Source organism: Mauremys reevesii, linkage group 10 (genome assembly GCF_016161935.1).
Source record: "Mauremys reevesii isolate NIE-2019 linkage group 10, ASM1616193v1, whole genome shotgun sequence".
Classification (NCBI taxonomy): Eukaryota; Metazoa; Chordata; order Testudines; family Geoemydidae; genus Mauremys; species Mauremys reevesii.
The window spans coordinates 65,874,225-65,898,019 of NC_052632.1; the positions used below are offsets into that span (position 1 = coordinate 65,874,225).

General features: G+C 42.1%; 1 protein-coding gene across 4 annotated transcripts in view; it reads right to left on the minus strand.

The window, feature by feature from the left end:
• The window catches only part of TNFRSF17 (TNF receptor superfamily member 17), a 43,617-nt gene that overhangs the window by 12,346 nt on the left and 7,476 nt on the right, over positions 1–23,795 (minus strand). For 3 of the 4 annotated variants that reach the window (XR_005585780.1, XM_039492913.1, XM_039492914.1), the window contains exons 2-3: positions 6,766–6,956; positions 4,344–4,484 (exon numbers count right to left, since the gene is read on the minus strand). The gene's annotated coding sequence lies outside the window, so the exon portion shown is untranslated. The remainder of the gene's footprint in view (positions 1–4,343; positions 4,485–6,765; positions 6,957–23,795) is intronic. The other variant, XM_039492915.1, reaches the window with a different exon arrangement.

The following is a 23,795-nucleotide window of genomic DNA, read 5'->3' on the forward strand; positions in this document are numbered from 1 at the left end:
TGTTAGCAGGAGTGTTGTAAGCAAGACACGAGAAGTAATTTTTCTGCTCTACTCTGCTCTGATTAGGCCTCAGCTGGAATATTGTGTCCAGTTCTTGGTGCCACATTTCTGAAAAGATGTGGGCAAATTGGAGATAGTCCAGAGGAGAGCAACTAAAATGATTAAAGGTCTAGAAAACATGACCTATGTGGGAAAACTGAAAAAAATGGGTTTATTTAGTCTGCAGAAGAGAAGACTGAGAGGAGACATAACAGTTTTCAAGTACATAAAAGGTTGTTATAAAGAGGAGGGAGAAAAAATGTTCTCTTTAACCTCTGAGGATAAGACAAAAAGCAATGGGCTTAAATTGCAGCAAGGGTGGTTTTGGTTGGACACTAGGAAAAACTTCCTGTCAGGGTAGTTAAGCATTAGAATAAATTGTCTAGGAAGGTTGTGGAATCTCCGTCACTGGAGATTTTTAAGAGCATATTAGATAAACACCTGTCAGCGATGGTCTAGATAATACTTAGTCCTGGCATGAGTATGGGGACTAGACTAGATGACCGCTTGAGGTCCCATTAAGTCCTACAATTCTATGATTCTACAGTGTCTGTTGAGGAGATGGGAGATCAAAGGCCATTGTGACATCGGAGAAACATAGACTGTTCCCAGAAATCCCATGGAATCCTGAGGAAGCAAATCTGTGCACCTGCAGTTTGGGGATGACAAAGGATCTGCCAGTATACCCACAGAGGTGAAAGTTCAGATGTCCTGCTGGCCTTCTCAGTACAGGACATCATGCCACTTGAGCTGCCAAAGTTCTGGATCAATGGACCGCAGGGCAATGGTGGTGGGCTGAGGGCTTCACACTAGATAATGCTGTCAAAATCCCTTTGACATTAGTGGAAGTTCAGCACATCATCGTTACTGACTCTTTCAGGACTGATCTTTCTTGAGTAAGTGAGCTCAACTATGAAAACACTTAATACTCTAAGACAAAGAGAAGAAAACAAAAAGAGGGCAAAGCTCTTTGAACAGAAGTGGTATGTTAGCCACAGTGTGGATCTCTATTGCATATTCTGCACTCATCCATACATGAAATTCCTGTTGATTTTACTGAACGTTCCATACATGAAACAAATAAAAATAAAGGTACTGTTGGCAGGTGTACATATTATATACATATAATACAGATACAGAAAGAGAAATCCATGAAAATAGCATTCAGTGTTTCCTTGTAATAGTACTTCTATTTTTTTTTGTTAGTTCTTTTTCTACCCAGCATCTCTTCTTCCAGTTCTAAACTGGAGTACTATTATATATTCATCATCTTGACTTTCATCCACATTTAAATGTTTAAAATTAAATACAAAAAATCCTCAATAAACTAGCAATATAAGGCAAGCCGCATTGAAAATATCCATCTGATGTCACTATGACATGAAATGGATTATTAGAATCCTGGGCTTATCTGAAGCCAAGCTGATCCCTTTGCATCATTTAATTTCACTTTCTTTTGGCTTCAGAATGAGGAGATAAAAAATATTGTCAGAAAATAGCATAATTTCAGAGCATATTATTATGTCTGAGACAGTGAGGGAAAAATGAATGTTATTTTTCTGTAAAATTCTCAGCACATGGCAATTCGCAAACAAATTACCTTCAGCAGAATATTCTAATAAAATTAGTCTCTGTATCCAAGGTCTTTAATATACTGTACTGTGCAGTGTTAGTCCTGCATTTGCCATAATAGATCAGGTGCACAGACTTAAGTATTTTCATTAGGGCTATTTATCTATTAACAATTCATTAAATATACATGAAAGGATAAAGCCTACAGAAGAGGGAAACTGGATGGCTCAAGAGATTGGTAAAAAGTTATAGAAACTTTCATTCAGAGGCTACTGATATCTAATTCAAATCTGTCTTCAGTTTGCTAAAGTTCTAAAACCATTGAGCCAAACTCATCCCTGCTTTACCTCCTGATGTACGTCAGCTTATATCAAGGAAGAAGTTGGGCGATCATTGTTAACTATTGTCCAGGAGTCAGTCTGAATGAAACATTAGTGGCTCTATTTGCAAACTTTATCCACAATCTCAAAATATACCTACCCTGATATAACGCGGTCCTTGGGAGATAAAAAATCTCACCGCGTTAGAGGTGAGACTGCATTATATCAAACTTGCTTTGCCCCCGCCCCCTCCAGAGACCCCCATCCCTAATCACCCCCAGGATCCCACCCCCTACCTAACCCTCCTGTCTCCTGACTGTTCCAATCCTTATCCACCCCTCCCGACCCCCTGACAGGCACTCACTGGCAGCAGCAGGAAGCAGACCAGCCCGGCCCCAGTCCACTCCACCCTGCCAGCTCCCAGCCATGGTGCTCCGTTTCCCGCCATCAGTGAGTGCGGGAAGGTTGGGGAAAGGATGTTCCTCCCCCGCACTCACCTGCACCGGGAAGCGGAGCGATGCGGCCCCAGCCTGCTCCACTTTCCTTGCCCCGGCCCCAGCCGTGTCGCTGGGGGGCAGCTGGGGAAAGGTCTTGCACTCACCAGCGGCGGGAAACAGAGCGCTATGGCTGGGAGCTGGCAGAGTGGAGCTGGCTGGGGCTGGGCTGCTCTGCTTCCCGCCATCGGTGAGTGCGGAGAGATTGGGAAAAGGATGCCCCCCCACACTCACCTGCGGCTGGAAGCGGAGCGATATGGCCCCAGCCTGCTCCGTTTTCCTTGCTCTGGCCCCAGCCGTGTCACTGGGGGGTGGCTGGGGAAAGGTCCTGCACTCACCTGCCCAGTGGGAAGTGGAGCGCCACAGCTGGGAGCTGGTGGAGTGGAGCTGGCTGGGGCTGGGCTTCTCCGCTTTCCGCCGCCGGTGAGTAGGGGAAAGGACGCTCTCCGCACTCACTGGTGGCAGGAAGCAGAGCGACACGGCCCCAGCCCACTCCACTCTACCAGTTCCCAGCCGTGGCGCTCTGCTTCCCACCACAGGTGAGTGTGGGGAGGTTGGGGAAAGGACGCCCCGCCCCCCCGTACTCACCTGTGGCGGGAAGCGGAGCGCTGCAGCTGGGAGCTGGTGGAGTGGAGCGGGCTGGGGCCGGGCTGCTCCGCTTCTGCCGCTGCTGGTGAGTGTGTGGGGGATCCCTTCCCCCAAGCCCCCTCCCCTGAGCAACGCAGCTGGGGCCAGGGCGAGGGAAGCAGAGCGGGCTGCTCCCGTCCCCCACTAATTCCCCGGGCCACTCTGGAACTGGGAGGCCCCCAAAAGTGCCCTTCCATAACTCCTGCTCCCCAGACCCTGGGGGGGAGAGCCCCTGACCGCCCAGAGACCCTCTGCCCCTTATCAAACCCCTCAGCCCCGGCCTGGTCCGGCACCCTTAACATGCTGCTCAGAGCAGCGTGTCAGAGCTTTACTGCATTGTATGCAAACCCATGTTCTATTGGGTCGTGTTATATCGGGGTAGAGGTGTAACTGTGTTTCTGCCATATTGATTAGAAATAGTTACATTTAAAACAAACTCCTAACATGCTTCCTAGAGACTAAGCTTAACAGATTAACCTCCTGTCTAAAGAAGTTTATTTTACCCCAAACGTCTTCTGCAAGCCTGGCTGAGATCCCATTTTCATTCATGTTAAATACAGTCAGGGCCAGCTCCAGCTTTTCTCCCACCCCAAGCGGCAAAAAACAAAACAAAACAAAAAGAGTAGTGGCATTTCAGTGGCAGCCCAATTGCGCTGCTTCTCCTGTGGCAGTTCAGTGGCGGGTCCTCCCTCTCTTCCTCTTCGGCGGTAATTCAGCAGCAGCTCAAAGAGGAAGAGAGGGAATGAGGGACCCACCGCCAAATTCCCGCCGAGGACCCGGACGTGCCGCCCCGATACTGGACAGAGAGCCGCCCTTTTGAATTGGCTGCCCCAAGCACCTGCTTCCTACGCTGGTGCCTGGAGCCGGCCCTGAATACACTGCTCATTTACTTCCTAGACACAGGATGACAGAGTGTCTTCTCTGTTCCCCAAATACAGTCCACCAGACCTTATGAATGTATTTCAAGAAAAGGGTCTCTTCCCTTGCTCTGTACACTTCCTTATTGATTTCATATCGCTCTGTTGACTTCCTATGTTAGTGTGCCACCACTTATAATCCTGATTTTACATGCTGACAGAGAGACAGGCAAATAAACATCTTTTGGCTGACAGGAAACCTATTTCTCCACCTCTGCTGTGTTACAGAATCTAAGAAAATATTTTCAGTGAACATACATAACTCCTTACATAGTATTAATACATACCTTTCACAGGACACTGAAGATCAGTATGACCCTGGGTTTCATTTAAGATCCCATATGATACTATTTGGTGAACCAACATGTACATACCAGAATCAGGATATTTTTGTAATTCCCTTGCCAGCTGGCACCCAGAAGTTCAGAAAATCATGGCACCACCAAAGAACTGCTGGCACAGTATTCCCTGGAGCACCAGATCCATCCAATCTCTGTGGATAGCTCTTCAATGACCTGTGTGAAATAAGTTGGTTAATCTCAGTCCAGTTCCAAGGGTGTGGATGTGTTTATCACAAACATCCCTACCATAGTATATTAGTTGGCACCCTGATTAGTAATGTCAGTGAAAAGGTCAGTGGCTGAATAGGCGTGGAGACTGAACTACTCTCTCACCAGTAAAGATGATCCCTCCAGAACAAAGTTGCAGAGCATTGACAAGGCAGTGTGGGAAACTTGCAGTTGCAAGAGCCTATGACGTACTTGTTTTGTAAATAAATAGGAACCCTGGTTCAAGAAAGGATAATGGGACTAAAGTGTCTGCTTAAATGTAAGCATGTTCTTAAATGTTGTCTTGAATATGACAGAACTTAAGCATGTATTTTAGTGCTTTCCTGAATTGAATTGTGAGATGTGTGGGACAGTGACTTTAACTGCGGGCACTATATAAATGAACTGTAATAGAACTAGACAATAAAGATAAACAATATTTGTCTTTTGTCTTATCCTGTGCTGCAGCTTTCTGTTGTAGCTTTCTTTGTACAATTGTTTTTGGCTTTACTTACATCAGCACTTCTGGTACCACTAAATATTAGCAATTAGTTCCTTTCCGCAGTAGCTCTTTGCAGCATGTTCTAACATAGCATCACACACATAAGTGAATAGGGTTTTAACAGGACCACATCCTGCAGTCTTTACTCTGGCAAAATTCCTGTGAAATCATTAGTCCTCAAATGGCAAACTCTTAAATTGTATTCACACCAGTCATGTGCTTTTTTACATATTTTAGCAAATGTGGTCCAAGGAAACCACATACAATTTAGCATAATAGATGAATGAGCACAGTTCCTTAACCACAGTTTCACACTTTTGTTCATACTTTGGAGCAGGTAGGGAAATAGCAACTGTGAAAGTATTTTTCTTTGTTTTAGCTGCTTTTCTTGTAGTTTTCACACACACCCTAACAGTTAGGTACAATGTCAATGGCTTTCCTTTCAAGACTGAAGAGAGTGTATACAATTACTCTGATTGAGCATTAAGCTCTTTAACAGTCTTCAAAAAGATTTCACTAAATACACGGATATCTGTCTGATATTCAGTCATTGTACATCTCTAACATTATGTAGAAAAAAGTAAGAGTTAGGTTCAGATTGTCAACACTAGTGAAGGTTTTTGGTGGAAGAATGTAACCTAATGGTATCACATGATAACTGGAAATCAAAAATAGGCAATGTAGAAAATAGTGTTATGTTTGAATTTATATACAATATTTAATACATTCTGCAAAATATTAAGTGCTTATTATGAAGAAAGAAATAGGCTCAAAGCACACCGTCTGCTGATGAACAATATTAAACAAAATACCAAGCATGTCATTTAAAACAAAAATCTTCAGAAGACTTTGATGGAAGCAGAGGTGCACATACAACTTATGCATATACACTCATTCAAATTCTAACCTTAGGTCTGAGTTCCAGCAATCAAGTGTACACGCTCCGGAAGTCATTAGTTATAATTAATTTTATAAGTGCCTCTTGGAAACAGCAGTAAAACAAAATGCACATGAGGTGGTATACAACATCAGGCTCTGATTCAGCAGAAATCTTCAGTGGAAGTAGATTTATTTTGAAAATACTGGCCTTACCTTGTCTGTGCCATTGTGAACACTGGGGATATAATGTATGTGTGGTGAGGAATGATGGACAGTTTTTGTTCATGTCCTAGCTACTATGTGAGAAAAGTGGAAGTTGCCTTCCAATAAGGAGATGTGATTACTGTGTGCTCCCCTCCAGAAGTAGGGTTAAAAAGATTCCAGAGTGAACAAATGAAACTGGCCAACACAGCAAAAACATGCTTGCTTTTACCCTCTGCACATCAGATTGCTGCAGTCAGTATTACTACTGCTGTGGGATAACTATTCCTTTGGGGATCATATTTATTTGCCAGATAAATCGGTTTAGTATTAACAATTGCATCTATTTTACATTAGTAGTGTTATCAGTTAGTAAATGTTGGGACTCTGATTCTTTCCTATGGGTAAATTCAGGCCTGTGCAGACCACCATTACAAGGCTTATGCACTACTGAAGAGCTACTTAAGCTTGTTCTGAAGGTTTATATGGTGCATAGGCCATGTACTGGCCTTCTGCAAAGGGGTGAATTTCACTCCTCACAAACAATATCTCTAACACATCTGATTTCGTTCCTGAGTTATGGTATGAGATGATAGTGAAGTCAATAGAGTTACACAAAAGATTGAAGAATTAATTTGGGCCAATATATTAAAAAAAAATCTTTACCTGCAAATTAAAGTGTAGGTGTTTGAAATTGAAGTCAGTGAGGTTTCACTGAAGCAACACTGGTGTAACCAACTTTGAAATCTCCTAATTCAGCTTCTCTGAACAATACAATTCTGTGAAGTCATGTTGTATGGTGTGATCTTTCAGTGAAGCCAAGTGGAGGAAATATTTAATATTAATATTCAGCTTTCCTATGGAGGAAATATTTAATATTATTAGTCAGAAAAGTATCATAAATAAATACACCAAAAAAGGAAAGAAGCAAAGCAATCACCTTTTTTTGTAAAGAATAAAATTTACACTAAAAATATTTCGGAAACTCTTGTAGGCTGACTCAAGAGTGACACCTAGTGACAATTTATTATACTTCATTAAATTGTTTTTTTCATCTTGTTAGGAAATTGTTACATTTTACCTCTGAACAATTTACCCTTTCTAGAATTGGCAAACGATATGTCACTGGCTTAAAAAATCAGGCATAGTGGAAATTTTACCATGGTGTCAAGTGTAATGGAAATTTAATTAACAGCATTTCAAGAAACAAATAATTCTTCCTTTTTTGAGATGCAAGAAGAAAACTGTATTTGGGGGAATTAGACTAAAATTTTATTTATTCCCCTATTGTCAGAAGAACATGAGGTTTTCCACCTTATTTATTATTTATTTACTGGAGAAGCAAAATACAGTGTTAACCCTTGACATCCTAGCACTGCTAGGATTCCAATCTATTTAACATGAATCAAACTAAAAGAGTGGGTTGTACATAAACATTCTGGTAGCACTCTGAATGCAGTCTATTTCATGTCAGAATAGTGTAAATGGACAGCATTGCCATCCCACTTGAAATGCAAGACACACAATATGGATGTTGTTCTTACTCAGCCAATTGGAATGTACAAATGTAATCCAAAGCTGAATTTGGGCCATTAACTTATTGTTTAGACCCTCTTCAGATCATTAGGCCAGCCAAAAAAATCTTGTCTTACTCCATCACTGCAGATGATTAAAAAGAAAGGGACTGCAAAATCTGCATTGCAAAAGGCATTATTAGGCCTATATTATTGCATCATTGGAAAGCACACCTACAGATACTGGAGAGGATTCTGTTTTTTAAATAAAACATGGAATGAAGAAAATAACTACTGAGACTTAAATAAAAAACTCTTTTACACTGACATCTTTATGAAACCATTAGAAGAAAATCAAACAATACTGATGTGTTCTGGCACAGTTTACAAGAAAGGTGATACTGATATTTATAAATCAGAAATATTACAGTTGTTGAAAAAGGGACAAAGCTGAAGGCGGGGGGCGGAGGGGGTGTTAAAGGAAGGCAGCCACTGTGTTACAGGAAACAGTAAACCCCTTTCAACTTGGGTGTGTGGCGGGGAAAGATAATAGAGGGACTCATTAGCACTACAAAAAGTAATTTCCCCTCTGTTGATATTCACCCCTTCTTGTCAACTGTTGGGAATGGGCCACATCCACCCTAACTGAATTGGCCTTGTTAGCACTGACCCCACACTTGGTAAGGCAACTCCCATCTTTTCATGTACTGTATATTTATACTTGCTTACTGTATTTTCCACTCCATGCGTCTGATGAAGTGGGTTATAGCCCACGAAAGCTTATGCCCAAATAAATGTGATAGTCTCTATGGTGCCACAAGGATTCCTCATTGTTTTTACTGATACAGACTAACACGGCTACCCCTCTGAAACCTGTCACCATGCAAGGCACTGAATTTAGCCGTATGAAGTGGAAATCCATCAACTTCATGAAAAAACTTGTGCAGATACAGACAGACATCATCTTTCTTTCCAAATGCAAACAGATGGACATCATACCAAAAGGACTGATGGTAAAAAATCCATTACAATCAACATACCACACAGACTATGGTGAGAGATTGTGCCACAAACTGTCAAAGAAACTCTGGAACCACCTGATCAACATCCTGTACATCAAACAGTGAAAGACCAAGAATGAGCCCTCAAAACTGGAGACTCTCATAAAAAAACAACCTTCCACACAAACTTCCTTGTGGCTGGACTTTACAAAAACTAGACAAGCCATTTACAACACACACTAAACTATCTAAACTCCAGGGTGGATTTGATTTAAATAATAATTTAAATCACTAGTCAGGAAGACTCAATTTAATCATGGATTTCTACATAAAAGTGCATTCTTGTTGGTCATTATAACCTTAATACTTATTCTTCATAACTCAGAGACAGATGTAGGTTTCATTTTTAGAAGGTACACCCTATACATTTTAAGTGATTTATTTTGAAAACTTTTCAGATTAGTTTTACAGCTAGATCAGAAAATGAATGATTGTTTATTTCATTTACCAAAGGTAATTGAAGCAGATAGTTATGGAGTCATTGGGAGGTGATCTCCAATTCAACAGGTTAATCATTAATCTTTGGAGGATTTTCTTGCCATGCTGTATTAGCGGGAGAATATCACCAGGTCTTGCATTTCTTTGTTGCACTGTTTGCATTTGCATGCATGCCTGTCTTACCCACAGGTAGAGGAACTTCATTAAAATATTCCCAAACTGGGTCTCTTTTATGGCCTGCTGCCGTTACAGGCTTTCTCTTCTAGTGAGAGAATGGTATGGGAGATCTCAAATCAATGAAGGCTACACTCAGAAAGACCGCAAGACTTCTGGAATATGCTGCTCAACCAGTTTCACTTTTATTTCTACTGCCTGTCCCTCCCTTCTCACATTTATCTCCAGACTTCTTCTTGTCCAGATCTATTCCATCCCCAACAATCTTCAATTCATTGAACTTTTTGAAACTTTGCACTTTTACAGAGAGGTAAGGGATTGACTCTGAGTACACAAATTTGCAAAGTGACAATATGATTGAGGTTTGTTATTTCTCACCTCTATATTTCTTTATTTAAAAACATTTTTGCTGTTAACAAGCATGTTATCTCTGGAGACACAAATCCACAGTCTGAGAACTGCAAAACTAAGCATCGCTGATGGTATCTTCTGGACTGAGCAATAAGTCCCACCGGGTAGATAGAAAGATTAACCTAAATAATCTATACAGAAGCCCCTGGAACCTCATAACATTGGGTCCCTAATTCATGAACTATTGGAGCTCATTTACAAACCTTTTCTTAAACATTACATTAATATATTGTCTCATACTATAGAATTAGAATTTATAATCCCTATTCCATGATGAGATATCTTTGAGCTATAATGTATCTTAATTAAAACTACCTTAAAATAGATTTTTTCCTCAAAAAGCATTTTATCAAAAAAAAATCCAATTTAAATATAAAAATGTGATTTTTTTTTTATTTAAAAAAAAAATCATTGATTTTTATCCACCCTGCTAAACTCCTACATGCCACACGGGGCCACAACAGCGTTACCCTTAACTCACCCAACAGTATTGTTAATCATTCCAGCTATACTCTTAGCCTGACAGAAGAGTCTGTCCTATCTCAGGGCCTCTCCTTCTGCCCCACCACCCCCACAAACATGATCTGGAATCCTACGTTCACCATCTCTGACTCAAGGAATATTCCCACCACACCACTGAACAGCATACTAACCCACAGAAACCTTCCTACCAACACTACAGGATGAAGGATTCCACATGGACTCCTCCTGACGGTCGAAACAACAGAATGGACTTCTACATAGAGTGCTTCCACCGACGTGGACGAGCTGAAATTGTGGAAAAGCAACATCACTTGCCCCATAACCTCTGCAGTTCAGAACATACCATCCACAGCCTCAGAAACAACTCTGACATAATAAAAAAGGCTGACAAAGGAGATGCTGTAGTTATCATGAATATGTTGGAGTATGAATGAGAGGCTGCTAGGCAACTCTCTGACACCACATTCTACAGGCCATTTCCCTCTGATCCCACTGAGGGGTACCAAAGAAACTGCACCATCTGCTCAAGAAACTCCCTGAAGAAGCACAGGAACAAATCTACACAGACACACCCCTAGAGCCCAAACAGGGGTATTCTATCTGCTACCAAAGATACATAAACCTGGGAATCATGGACACCCCATCATCTCAGGCACTGGCACTCTGACATCAGGACTGTCTGGCTATGTGGACTCTCTCCCCAGACCCTATGCTATCAGTGCTACCAGCTATCTTCGAGACACCACTGACTTCCTGAGGAAACTACAATCCATTGGTGATCTTCCAGAAAACACCATCCTAGCCACTATGGATGTAGAAGCTCTCTACACCAACATTCCACACAAAGATGGACTACAAGCCGTCAGGAACAGTATCCCCAATAATGTCATAGCAAACCTGGTGTCTGAGCTTTGTGACTCTGTCTTCACCCACAACTATTTCAGATTTGGGGACGATTTATACCTTGAAGTCAGCAACACACTATGGGTACCCACATGGCCCCACAGAATGCCAACATTTTTATGGCTGACTTAGAACAATGCTTCCTCGGCTCTCGTCCCCTAGCACCTTTAATCTACTTGCACTACATTGATGACATCTTCATCATATGGACCCCTGGGAAAGGAGGCCCTTGAGGAATTCCACCTGGATTTCAGCAATTTCCACTCCACCATCAACCTCAGCCTGGACCAGTCCACACAAGAGATCCACTTCCTAGACACTACTGTGCTAATAAGCGATGGTCACATAAACACCACCCTATACCAGAAACCTACTGACCACTATACTTACATACATACCTCCTGCTTTCATCCAGACCACATCACACAATTCATTGTCTACAGCCAAGCCCTCAGATACAACCACATTTGCTCCAATCCGTCAGACAGAGACAAACACCTACAGGATCTCTATCACGAACTCTTAAAACTAAAATACCCACCTGGGGAAGTGAAGAAACAGATTGAGAGAGCCAGAAGGGTACCCAAAAGTCCCCTACTACAGGACAGGCCCAACAAAGAAAGTAACAGAATGCCACTAGCCATCACCTACGGCCCCCAACTAAAACCTCTCCAGCGCATGCATCATCAAGGATCTACAACTTATCCTGAAGGACGATCCCTCACTCTCAGAAATCTTGGGAGATAGGCCAGTCCTCACTTACAGACAGCCCCCCAACCTGAAGCAAATACTCACCAGCAACCACACACCACACAACAGAAACACTAATCCAGGAACCAACCCCTGCAACAAACCCTGTTGCCAACTCCGTCCGCATATTATTCAAGGGACACCATCATAGGACCCAACCACATCAGCCACACCATCAAGGGCTCGTTCACCGGTACATCTAACAATGTGATATATGCCATCATGTGCCAGCAATGTCCCTCTGCCATGTACATTGGCCAAACTGGACAGTCTCTACACAAAAGAATAAATGGACACAAATCAGACATCAAGAACTGTAACATTCAAAAACCAGTAGGAGAACACTTCAATCTCCCTGGACACTCAATAACAGACTTAAAAGTCGCCATTTTTCAACAAAAAAAATTCAAAAACAGACTTTAACGAGAAACTGCAGGACTGGACTTAATTTGCAAACTTGACACCATTAAATTAGGCCTGAATAAAGACTGGGAGTGGCTGGGTCACTACAAAAAATAATTTTTCCTCTGTTGATATTCAACCCTTCTTGTCAACTGCTGGGAATGGGCCACATCCACTTTGATTGAATTGGCCTCGTTTGCACTACAAAAAGTAATTTTCCCTCTGTTGATATTCACCCCTTCTTGTCAACTGTTGGGAATGGGCCACATCCACCCTAACTGAATTGGCCTTGTTAGCACTGACCCCACACTTGGTAAGGCAACTCCCATCTTTTCATGTGCTGTATATTTATACTTGTTTACTGTATTTTTCACTCCGTGCATCTGATGAAGTGGGTTATATCCCACAAAAGTTTATGCCCAAATAAATTTGTTAGTCTAAGGTGCCACAAGGACTCCTCATTGTTTTAACATCAGAGAGTTAACCATTAATACTTTGTACCTCTATACCAACACTAATTAAGCTTCACAACATGCCTGTGCATTCCCATTGTACAGATGAGGCACAGAAAGGTAGATGACTTGCTCTCGGTCATAAAGATGAGTTAACTGCAGAGCTAGGAATATACTCCAGAACAATGCTAAACTATTAGCCCATAATCTTTATCCCACCCATACCCCATTCAGCAAGTCCTCGGCTTTTGCCAGCTGATTTCTTCTATTAACACATGCACACACAAGAGATGGGCTTGGTGTTAGGCTTTATATTGACTTGTATTATAAATACACTAACATATGTCAATATTTGTATCAATAGTAGGATTTTCAGGGGTTCGTTGTTGTACAGTTTTATCTGGCAAAAAGTGTGGGTTCAGTCTTGATTTGCTAAATAACCTGTTCATTTATTGCACCTGTTTGTTTACAAAGAGTCTTTATTCTGGGTTTGCTCAATTGTTCCTAATGATTCATTATTCACTTTTTATCCAAAAATCTTTCTAATGCACTGGCTGCAAGGTGCTGCTTTGTGATATGAACCAAAAGCTCCTAGAGTCAATGGAAGTCATTCCACTGACTTCTATGGGTGCTGGACTAGGTCACAGAAAAGAGTTTAAGAAGAATACCCTATGTCTGTAAAAAGAAAATGTAAAAATTAAGAGAAGACATTGTAGAGCTTTTAAAAAGGCTTTTCCTGTTGTCAGTGACTGCAAATGTACTGAGTTACAACAATGCTAACGAGCTATTGTGTACTAGCATGCTACCATTTTGAGAATATATTTTCTACAGTTAGACATGAAAAAAGCCTTTACAGATTTATAGTTCTCAAGTGTATAAAATGCATTCAAATGTTCTGTCATTTTTTCTGTAATGAACTATGAGGATGCCCATCTTCATACTTCATTCTAAAGTATGGCCAGAGGTCCTGGAGTGGCACATTTCATTGGCAGAACATAAGTAGTAACATGACTGTACTGCAGATGACATTTCTTCTTAGTGCCCACATTTGCAAGCCTTGATCTCATTTTATGATCATTGGTCTGTTTTGACATCTGGAAAGGCTTAGCACTGGCAAAAATCCTAGTGTTAGTGCCCATTTTAATTCACTGGGTAGGATGAAACTGGAATTTTTTTCTGTATTTATCCACCGATTCCACCCTCCAGTCCAGACTCTTGTTTCCAAATCCAGTTCATGTTGTTGTGGCTGCAGTTCCACTGATGTTGAAAGAACTTAGTCATACAACAAGGGTGAGGAGAATTTAGTCTTTAAAGTGTGAAAAGAAGCTATTGAGCGTTTCAACCCTGAGATAATAGGAATGTATTTCTGCCATATAAATTGTGAATGGACAATCCAAAAGAATAACAGCATATTATATTAGCAGTTAAACATGCAGGCTGAAATTCATCCCTCCACAGAGAAACAACTCGAGGACTATGCAACACATAGGCCCTCAAAAATAGGGCCTTGTGCGAGCCCTCTATATGAAGGTGAACTTCACCCATACTATACCAGCATTAGATTCTGTAAATCTAACTGTAGAGGGTACCCAGGAATATAGCCCCATGTAATTCCCATCATTGTAGTAGTCCTAAAAGCTAGGTAAGTTTGGCATACAAACAGTAAAAGCTTCAGTGTTTCTCCTTCTCCCTAAAGATTACCACATTTTCTGTGGCCTTTTTAGCAAAGCTTTGTGGAAGACAAGAGATGCTACATACAGCAATATCATGAAAATCCTTAAAACTGTCTTGATTAAATAACAGAGGGGTAGCCGTGTTAGTCTGGATCTGTAAAAGCAGCAAAGAGTTCTGTGGCACCTTATAGACTAACAAACATACTGGAGCATGAGCTTTCGTGGGTGAATACCCACTTCATTGGATGCATGTTTTTTTGATTAAATAAGTGTTTTTAGTAATCTCACTTCCTTTATCAACAACCATGTGTTTCTTAATTCTGTGGTATGGAGTAGAGGGGTGAATTGTATCTTGTGGAGAGAGGGGGCACACTTTGGTTATAAACAAGGAAAGAAGACTGTAAAGGATTTTGCATGTTAATTAACTTTTACGTACAAGAAAGAACAATGCCCTTCCTTAAGCACAGCACTGTATAATATGTCATGCAGGCATTCAGAGGGATCAAGAGCAACAGGATTTCACCTGTTTGGCTCAGCACATTTTAATTAGGGCTTGTCTACACTTGAACCATTACACTGGCACAGCTGCAATGCCTCAGCTGCTCCGCTGTAGTGCTTCGGTGTAGACACTACGTATGCTGACAGGAGGGGTTCTCCCACTGGCGTAGATAATCCACCTCCCTGAGAGGCAGTATTTAGGTTGAAGGAAGAATTCTTCCCTCAACCTAGCGCTGTCTATGGGGCTAGATCAGCTTAACTATGTTGCTTGGGTCTGTGAATTTTTCATACCTCTGAATGAAGTAGCTGGGTCGACCTAACTTATTAGTGTAGACCAGGCCTTAGAGCACTGCTTCCAAGAGAGTGATGTTGTTGTTTACAATGTTGCTACATCTGGTACTTCAAAAAAGATTAAAGACCAAAACAACTGGACACAGAAATGTTCTTTAAACATAGTAATTAAAATACCAATGGTGCAAAGACTTGTTAGCTAAACATCAGAAAACTTCCTGCAATCATTACATTGAAAGCTTATTTAACTAGGAATTGAATTACAGAAAACAATATAGTGTATGGTATGGAAAAAGCAGTGTTCATAGATTGTAAACTCTATGGGTCACAGACCATCTTTTCATTTATTTATAAAGAGCCAAGTACACCAATAGTATTATACTTTATCAGAACAATGAATAATACAGTAGTTGTGCCAAATAAATTTGGATTGAGTTGTACTTGGTAGAATCCTATAAAACCATATTTTTCTTATAGTTACAATAGTGTCTGCAGAATATACACTTTAATTTGGAAAAAAAAAGTTATTGGGCCTGTGGTTTCAAAGATAATCTTCCATGCATTGCTTCCAGATGATGATAAAGAGACACCTGGACAGATATTATGAGTGGCATCATCATCATGAACACTAGCATGAAAAGACTGAGATGACCCATTTCTAGTTAATCCAGGCAGTTTATGTGCTTTTACAGTCATTTTTGTAGAAGACTATTATCTTGCATTGTGAATTAATATTCGAGCTGCTCCATTACATACTAAAAAAATTAATCCTATGCCTTCTACATGCTAAACATCTTTTTGAGATGCTAAAATTTAGCTTCACTTTCATTTAATTTGATTTCTAACAGACTTCATTTAATCTGTCAAGGGATTTTCTTTAAACTATTGGGGCTCAGCCCTGATAGACCTGGGGCATCACTCCAATACTGACTTTCAGCCAGACCCCTGTCCATAGACTTGAACACAGCTGCATACTTCCTTCCTGAAAGAGAAATACAGCTACATTTTAAAATAAGAAGCGCCAGTACAGTTGTTAGCATAAACATTCTTGTGCTGGTTTGTTTTAACTAGTTCCTTTTTAACATTCTATTCTACTAATCCAATTACTTTCACTCTGAGACATGTCTGTGCTTCTGCTTAAAGGAAGAGAAAACTAACAAACTCAGGACAGATTTTTGCTGCATTAAGTATTGATAACCATCCCTTTGAGAAAACAGGATTTTCTGTTCAAAGGTTCAAATAGAAATATAAGAACATAAGAACGGCCGTACCGGGTCAGACCAAAGGTCCATCTAGCCCAGTATCTGTCTACCGACAGTGGCCAATGCCAGGTGCCCCAGAGGAAGTGAACCTAACAGGCACTGATCAAGTGATCTCTCTCCTGCCATCCATCTCCATCCTCTGACAAACAGAGGCTAGGGACACCATTCCTTACCCATCCTGGCTAATAGCCATTTATGGACTTAACCACCATGAATTTATCCAGTTCTCTTTTAAACACTGTTATAGTCCTAGCCTTCACAACCTCCTCAGGTAAGGAGTTCCACAAGTTGACTGTGCACTGCGTGAAGAAGAACTTCCTTTTATTTGTTTTAAACCTGCTGCCTATTAATTTCATTTGGTGACCCCCTATGTTCTTGTATTATGGGATTAAGTAAATAACCTTTCCTTATCCACTTTCTCCACATCACTCATGATTTTATATACCTCTATCATATCCCCCCTTAGTTTCCTCTTTTCCAAGCTGAAGAGTCCTAGCCTCTTTAATCTTTCCTCATATGGGACCCTCTCCAAACCCCTAATCATTTTAGTTGCCCTTTTCTGAACCTTTTCTAGTGCCAGTATAGCTTTTTTGAGGTGAGGAGACCACAAGCAAATAGCCAAGCAACAAATTCTTTCTGCTCTTAGGGCTCCATAATTGAACCTTCACTAGCATTTTGTGCATCTGCTATTCTTTCAAAGGTAAAAAAACAGTTTCTCTGGCTTATCAGAGAGGTTTTGCAATTAATTTCACTTAGTTCTCTCAAGTCTCTCCAATTTTTAACTGCCATCCTTTCAGGTGGAGGCTCTGGCATTAGTTCAATCTCTGTCACTTGCTTAAGTGTGTTGTCCGATCATGTCTTATAACTTTTCCACAGCAATTAGTGATGGCAATTGCAGAACAAAGCCTAATGTAAATTAAAGCAACTGTGTTTTAGTGTCATTACATAGTGTCTCTTTAAATTGACGTAGCCCACCTTTGCTTCACTTGAGTGTGTTTTCTCTCTGTATGTGGAGCTATCTATTTGTATAAGTATGGGTCCTCATCGCTATAGTATCCCAAAACAAACTGGTCAATTCTACCTTGAACACTTGGTAAGTGAGGTTTTTCTGAGAACCAAATAAATGTTTACTCCTTTCAAACTTATATTCTCATACAGAAGTCTGCATATTATGTTGTGAAAAACTGCCACTCTGTATTTTTAATTCCATGTAATTGAGAATGCATCCTCTCCCAAACACCGCCACCACTAAATAAATAAAAATTGTAGGATTCTATCTTTCAGATAAGACACAAAACCAAGGTCCTGATTGTTTATAGCGCTTATCAGAAAAGTCTCCTGGCCAAATCTAATTTGGGACATTCTGGCTGCTTGACTGTGGAATATCGAATTCTTCTCCTGTTTCTTTCCTAAAGTGTTATGTAATATGCTCTGTAGTGTTAATCAGCTGCTGCATTTCACCCAAGAAGTTGTATTTGAAGGGTGGATAAAATGTTCCTAAATTATTATTATTTGTGTACCAGTTTGTAGGGCATTTGGGGATGTAAGGCACTACTTAAATGTAAGCTATTACTAACATTTAATGATAATTCTTACTATGATCTCATTTGTGAACTAGCAGGACTACTTTCCTGATGAGTTCTATAAGGGAGTTTGATTAATCCTCTTAATCAATTAATCCTGCTGGAAAGGTACTGTCCTTCTCAGAAACATTGTCTTGTGGTTAAGGCACCAAATTGGGACGATGGAGACCTGCGTTCAATTTCCAGCTCTGCCACAGACTCCTGGAGCACAGCCCTTGGGAAGATTTTCAAAGGTATGAAGAGTAATTGTGCACCAAACTCTCTATTTACAAAAGAAAATATTTGTAAGTCAATAGGAGTAGCATATATTAAAGACCTAACAGATCTCCATACCTAATGGGTAAAATGCTCACTCCTACTGAAAATTCTGGGAGGGGAGAAAGGGAGAGGAATGTGCTCCTATATGTCTGCATGGAATTAGTGTTACATCCCTTCCTCATGGGGAAGAGTTTGCAGTCTATAAGGTGCCTACTATCTTGGCTGCTGAACACTCATGTACAGGCAGGAGGTACACCTAGAAGCCCTGTGGAGCTTAAGGACATACAGGGAAACGTAGAGAGGCCTCCATCCCATACTACTCCCCAGAAATTCATTTATACCTTGCAGCACAGCTCATTCAGGAGTCATGTAGCCATTAGCTCCCCACCATCCATGCCATGCCAGACAAGAAAGACAGGTACTTTTAAAAACTGAGTTAGCTAACATGATTTGAAACACCTCATAACACCTTGCACTGTATATACAGATTAAAACCTCTGAAATTGTGCAGGCTCTTGTCTACATTACAGTTTTTTACCTCACCAATTAACATGAGTTAGTTAGCTAGGCTGCTCTGGACATTTCACATATGTCTCTTTGACAGGGGCGGCTCTAGACCCCAGCGCACCAAGCAGGCGCTTGGGGCGGCCGTTTCCCGGGGGGGCGGCATTTGGCTCCGGTTGAGCTCCCGCCGTATTGCCTGCGGCAGGTCCACCGGAGCCCGGAACGAGCGGACCTGCCGCAGGCATGACTGCGGCAGGTCCGCTGGTCCCGGGCTCCGGTGGACCTGCCGCAGGCATGCCTGCGGGAGCTCAACCGGAGCCGCGGGAAGACGGGACCCGCCGCGGGACCGGGGAAGAGCGGCGCAGCGCTCCGCGCTGCTTGGGGCAGCGTGATTTGTAGAGCCGCCCCTGCTCTTCGAGGACATGTTAATTTACCCTAGGCCAGTGGTTCCCAAACTGGGGTTCGTGGACCCCTGGGAGTTCGTGAAATGTTACAGGGGGTTCTCGGGAAAAAATTCCCTAATGGTGGACAGAGCTGTCCCTAGGGACCCCAGGCAACACTGAGGCAGCAGCCCAGAGCCCCTGGCCTTCCAAGAGTTAACCAGATCGAAGCAAGCATATCTATCACACTGAGGAGATTTAAACTTCAAGATTCCTTATAAGAAATGGAAAGGGAGGTGGATATTTTTTGCTGTTTTTAAAATTAAATAGGCAGCTAGTATTGTTTTTAAAATTATCATCAATAACAAGTTTAAGCTTTGTTGTAATGTGTGTTGTTTGCCTGGACTGCTCAAGACCTGAATCCTTGTGTACGAGGAACTCTTTGAGTTGGCTTCTTAAATACCTTCATGCTGTTTCACATTTGATACTCCTTGATGAAACATAGGAGCCTTGTCTTATAACAGGCTTATTCAAAGTGATACAAGCTACAGATGTGAGATCTTGAAAAGTATTGACATTTTCATAATTTAATACAAATACTGTAATGATAAATAAATAATAATAATAATAATAATAAATAGTGTGTAATAAGCATGTCATAAAAACAAATTTTATATTTCCAAGATCACTACTTTTATTATTTATACTGCAGTAAAGGAGAAAATCCCTGGAAATATTCATTTTTAGGAGGGGGTTCATGAGACTTGACATTTTAGTGAAAGGGGTTCACAGGTTGTTAAAGTTTGGGAACCACTGCCCTAGGCTGAGCTCTGTACTGTCACCTTCATAATAACAAGAGGTCTTACTTTCTCTTATAATCTATACTGCTCCTCTTACTATAATCTCAAACACTGCAATTTTTGTCCCTGATATTTTGCCTGCAGAATGAAAGCACTTCCAGTCTCACAATATGCTTTATACCCTGAGGCCAAATACTATCTGAAGGCATATTTTCATCAGCAGTGATAATGTGCTGTGCTGTAAATATTGCTGTAGTATAACAGGAGTCAACTTTACCATCTGTTTGTATTTGAACTGAACACTGGAAATAAAATAAAATAAATCCCAAAGCTTCACTGACAGAGCCAAAATTCCTAGCATAACAGAAACCAAAATGGATTGAATTAAATTAAAAGGTAGCGCCATTCTGGCTGCTGTCGCCCAAACAGACTCTGCAGAAAGTTTGAAAGCTGATGGGAGGGGAGACTTCTGAAGAGAGCTCATGGGAGAGATTCATACAGCCACAGTGGCTTCAGGCCTCACCATCCATTTCCTTAACAGATCTGGTCTAGGATGCTCATGTTATCAAAAAGAGGACAGCTGACATTAGTCATAAGTTCATACTAGATACTATGGTCCTTTTTTAAGGGAAGGGGCATTTATCAGCTTCCTTTACAAACATCAGCTACTTCATCTGGGTGTAGGATTTTCTGTTAGACCATCTATTTGTTCAGTAAAAGCAAATGTCAACAACAAATGGTGCACTTCACACTTGTACATTACTTAGTGGAAAAGAGCTGAAGGTACAAATACTCAGTTAAAAATTGAACTGTTCTAGATCAAGATACAGTATTTCAGCTTCAAACATACCAGGTCTTGAACAGATGTCAAAGTCTCCTGTTGATATACCTACATTTCCAACAACTCCAATTAGAGTTCCAGGGTAGGATCAACTCTTAGGCCTGGTCTACACTACAAGTTTAGGTTGAATTTAGCAGTGCTAAATCGAATTAACCCTGCACACAACTAAGCCATTAACTTCGACATAAAAGGCTCTTAAAATCGATTTCTGTACTCCTCCCCGACGAGGGGAGTAGCGCTGAAATCGACATTGCCGGTTCAAATTAGGGTTAGTGTGGACGCAATTCAATGGTATTGGCATCTGGGAGCTAACCCACAGTGAACCATTGTGACCGCTCTGGACAGCAATCTGAAATCAGATGCACTGGCCAGGTAGACAGGAAAAGCCCCAGGAACTTTTGAATTTCATTTCCTGTTTGCCCAGCCTGGAGAGCTGATCAGCACAGGTGACCATGCAGTCCTCGAATCAAAAAAGAGCTCCAGCATGGACCGTATGGGAGGTACTGGATCTGATCGCTGTACAGGGAGAGGATTCTGTGCTAGCAGAACTATATTCCAAAAGATGGAATGCCAAAACATTTGAAAAAGTCTCCAAGGGCACGATGGAGAGAGGACACAATAGGGACTCGCTACAGTGCCGCGTGAAAGTTAAGTAGCGCAGACAAGCGTACCAGAAAACCAAAGAAGCAAATGGACGGTCCGGTGCAGAGCTGCAGACATGCCGCTTCTACGTTGAGCGGCATGCCGCCACCACTACCCCACCTCTGACCGTGGATTCCAAGGAGGGGGTACTCTCAGCCATGCCTGAGGATTTTGCGGACGGGGAAGATGATGAGGAGGAGGAGGACGGGCTTGCGGAGAGCACACAGCACACCATTCTCCCCAACAGCCAGGAGCTTTTTCTCAGCCTGATTGAAGTAGCCTCCCAACCCTCCCAAGGCGGTATCCCATACCATGAAGCCATAGAAGGGATCTCTGGTGAGTGTACCTTTGTAAATATAAAACATTGTTTAAAAGAAAACATTTTTTAATGATAATTTGCCCTGAGGACTTGTGATGCATTCGTGGCCAGTACAGCTACTGGAAAAGTCTGTTAACGTGTCTGGGGATGGAGCGGAAATCCTTCAGGGACATCTCCATGAAGCTCTCCTGGAGGTACTCCAAAAGCCTTTGCAGAAGGTTTCTGGGCAGGGCAGCCTTATTCCGTCCTCCATGGTAGGACACTTGACCACGCTGTGCTAGTAGCAAGTAATCTGGTATCATTGCATGACAAAGCATGGCAGCATATGGTCCCGGTGTTTGCTGGCATTCAAGCAACATCCGTTCTTTATCTTGCTGTGTTATCCTCAGGAGAGTGATATCGTTCATGGTAACCTGGTTGAAATAAGGGAATTTAATTAAGGGGATAGAGGTGGCCATTCCTATGGGGCTGTTTGCCTGTGGCTGAAAAGAAATCCTTCCCTGCAGTTAGCCAAGCGGTGCGGGGGGGGGGGGCATTGGTGCTGAGCTGTTTGTGTTTGGCTAGCAGGGATCTTCCCTGATATCAGCCACACGGTGTGGGGAGGGGTAAAGTGACCATCCCAGAGAACTGGATGGGGGGGTAGTTTGATTTCTGCTGCTGCACATTAACACGGAAACTGCAGCACTCAACGGGTTTTGCTTGGTACAGGAAAGGAGGGCGCTGCTTTTATGAAGGTTGCAGAAGCCGAAAGACAATGGCTTACCATGGCCGCATGCAAGCCAAATTCTGTTGCCCAGCATCTGTGATCTCTAACATCAAAGCCGCAGGCACTCAATATTAAGATGCAAAATGTGATCTTGTACCAAAATCACATGTGCTACGTAATGTGAATAGTGTTGTTCACTGTGAAAGAGTACCGTGCACCCTGCCACTCCACCCCACTGGACAGCCCAAGCAAAAGGCTGTCATTCAATAAGTTTTGAAGTGGCCTTTTCCTTCCTTCCCTCCTCCCCTCCTCCCACACCCCACCTGGGCTAGCTTGTCAGTTCTCTCCCTATTTTTATAATCAGTTAATAAAGAATACATGTTTTTTAAACGATAGTGACTTTATTTCCTTTGAAAGCAAGCTGTGATCGAAGGGGGAGGGTGGGTGGTTTACAGGGAATGAGTCAATCAAGGGGGCAGGTTTTCATCCAGGAGAAACAAACAGAACTCTCACACTGTAGCCTGGCCAGTCATGAAACTGATTTTCAAAGCTTCTCGGATGCGCAGTGCTTCCTGGTGTGCTCTTCTAATCACCCTGGTGTCTGGCAGCGCGTAATCAGCAGCCAGGCAATTTGACTCGACCTCCCACCCTGCCATAAATGTCTCCCCCTTACTCTCACAGAGATTATGGAGCACACAGCAAGCAGCAATAACAATGGGAATATTGGTTTGGCTGAGATCAGAGCGAGTCAGTAAAGTGCGCCAGAGTCCCTTTAAACGTCCAAATGCACATTCTACCACCATTCTGCATTTGCTCAGCCTATAGTTGAACAGCTCCTGACTACTGTCCAGGCTGCCTGTGTATGGCTTCATGAGCCATGGCATTAATGGGTAGGCTGGGTCCCCAAGGATAACTATAGGCATTTCCACATCCCCAGCAGTTATTTTCTGGTCTGGGAAGTAAATCCCCTGCTGCAGCCTTTTAAACAGATTAGTGTTCCTGAAGACGCGAGCGTCATGAACCCTTCCCAGCCATCCCATGTTGATGTTGGTAAAATGTCCTTTGTGATCCACCAGTGCTTGCAGCACCATTGAAAAGTACCCCTTGCGGTTTATGTACTGGCTGCCCTGGTGCTCCGGTGCCAAGATAGGGATATGGGTTCCATCTATCACCCCACCACAGTTAGGAAATCCCATTGCAGCAAAGCTATCCAATATGACCTGCACATGTCCCAGAGTCACTACCTTTGGTAGCTGCAGCTCAGTGATTGCTTTGGCTCCTTGCATCACAGCAGTCCCCACAGTAGATTTGCCCACTCCAAATTGATTCCTGACTGACCGGTAGCTGTCTG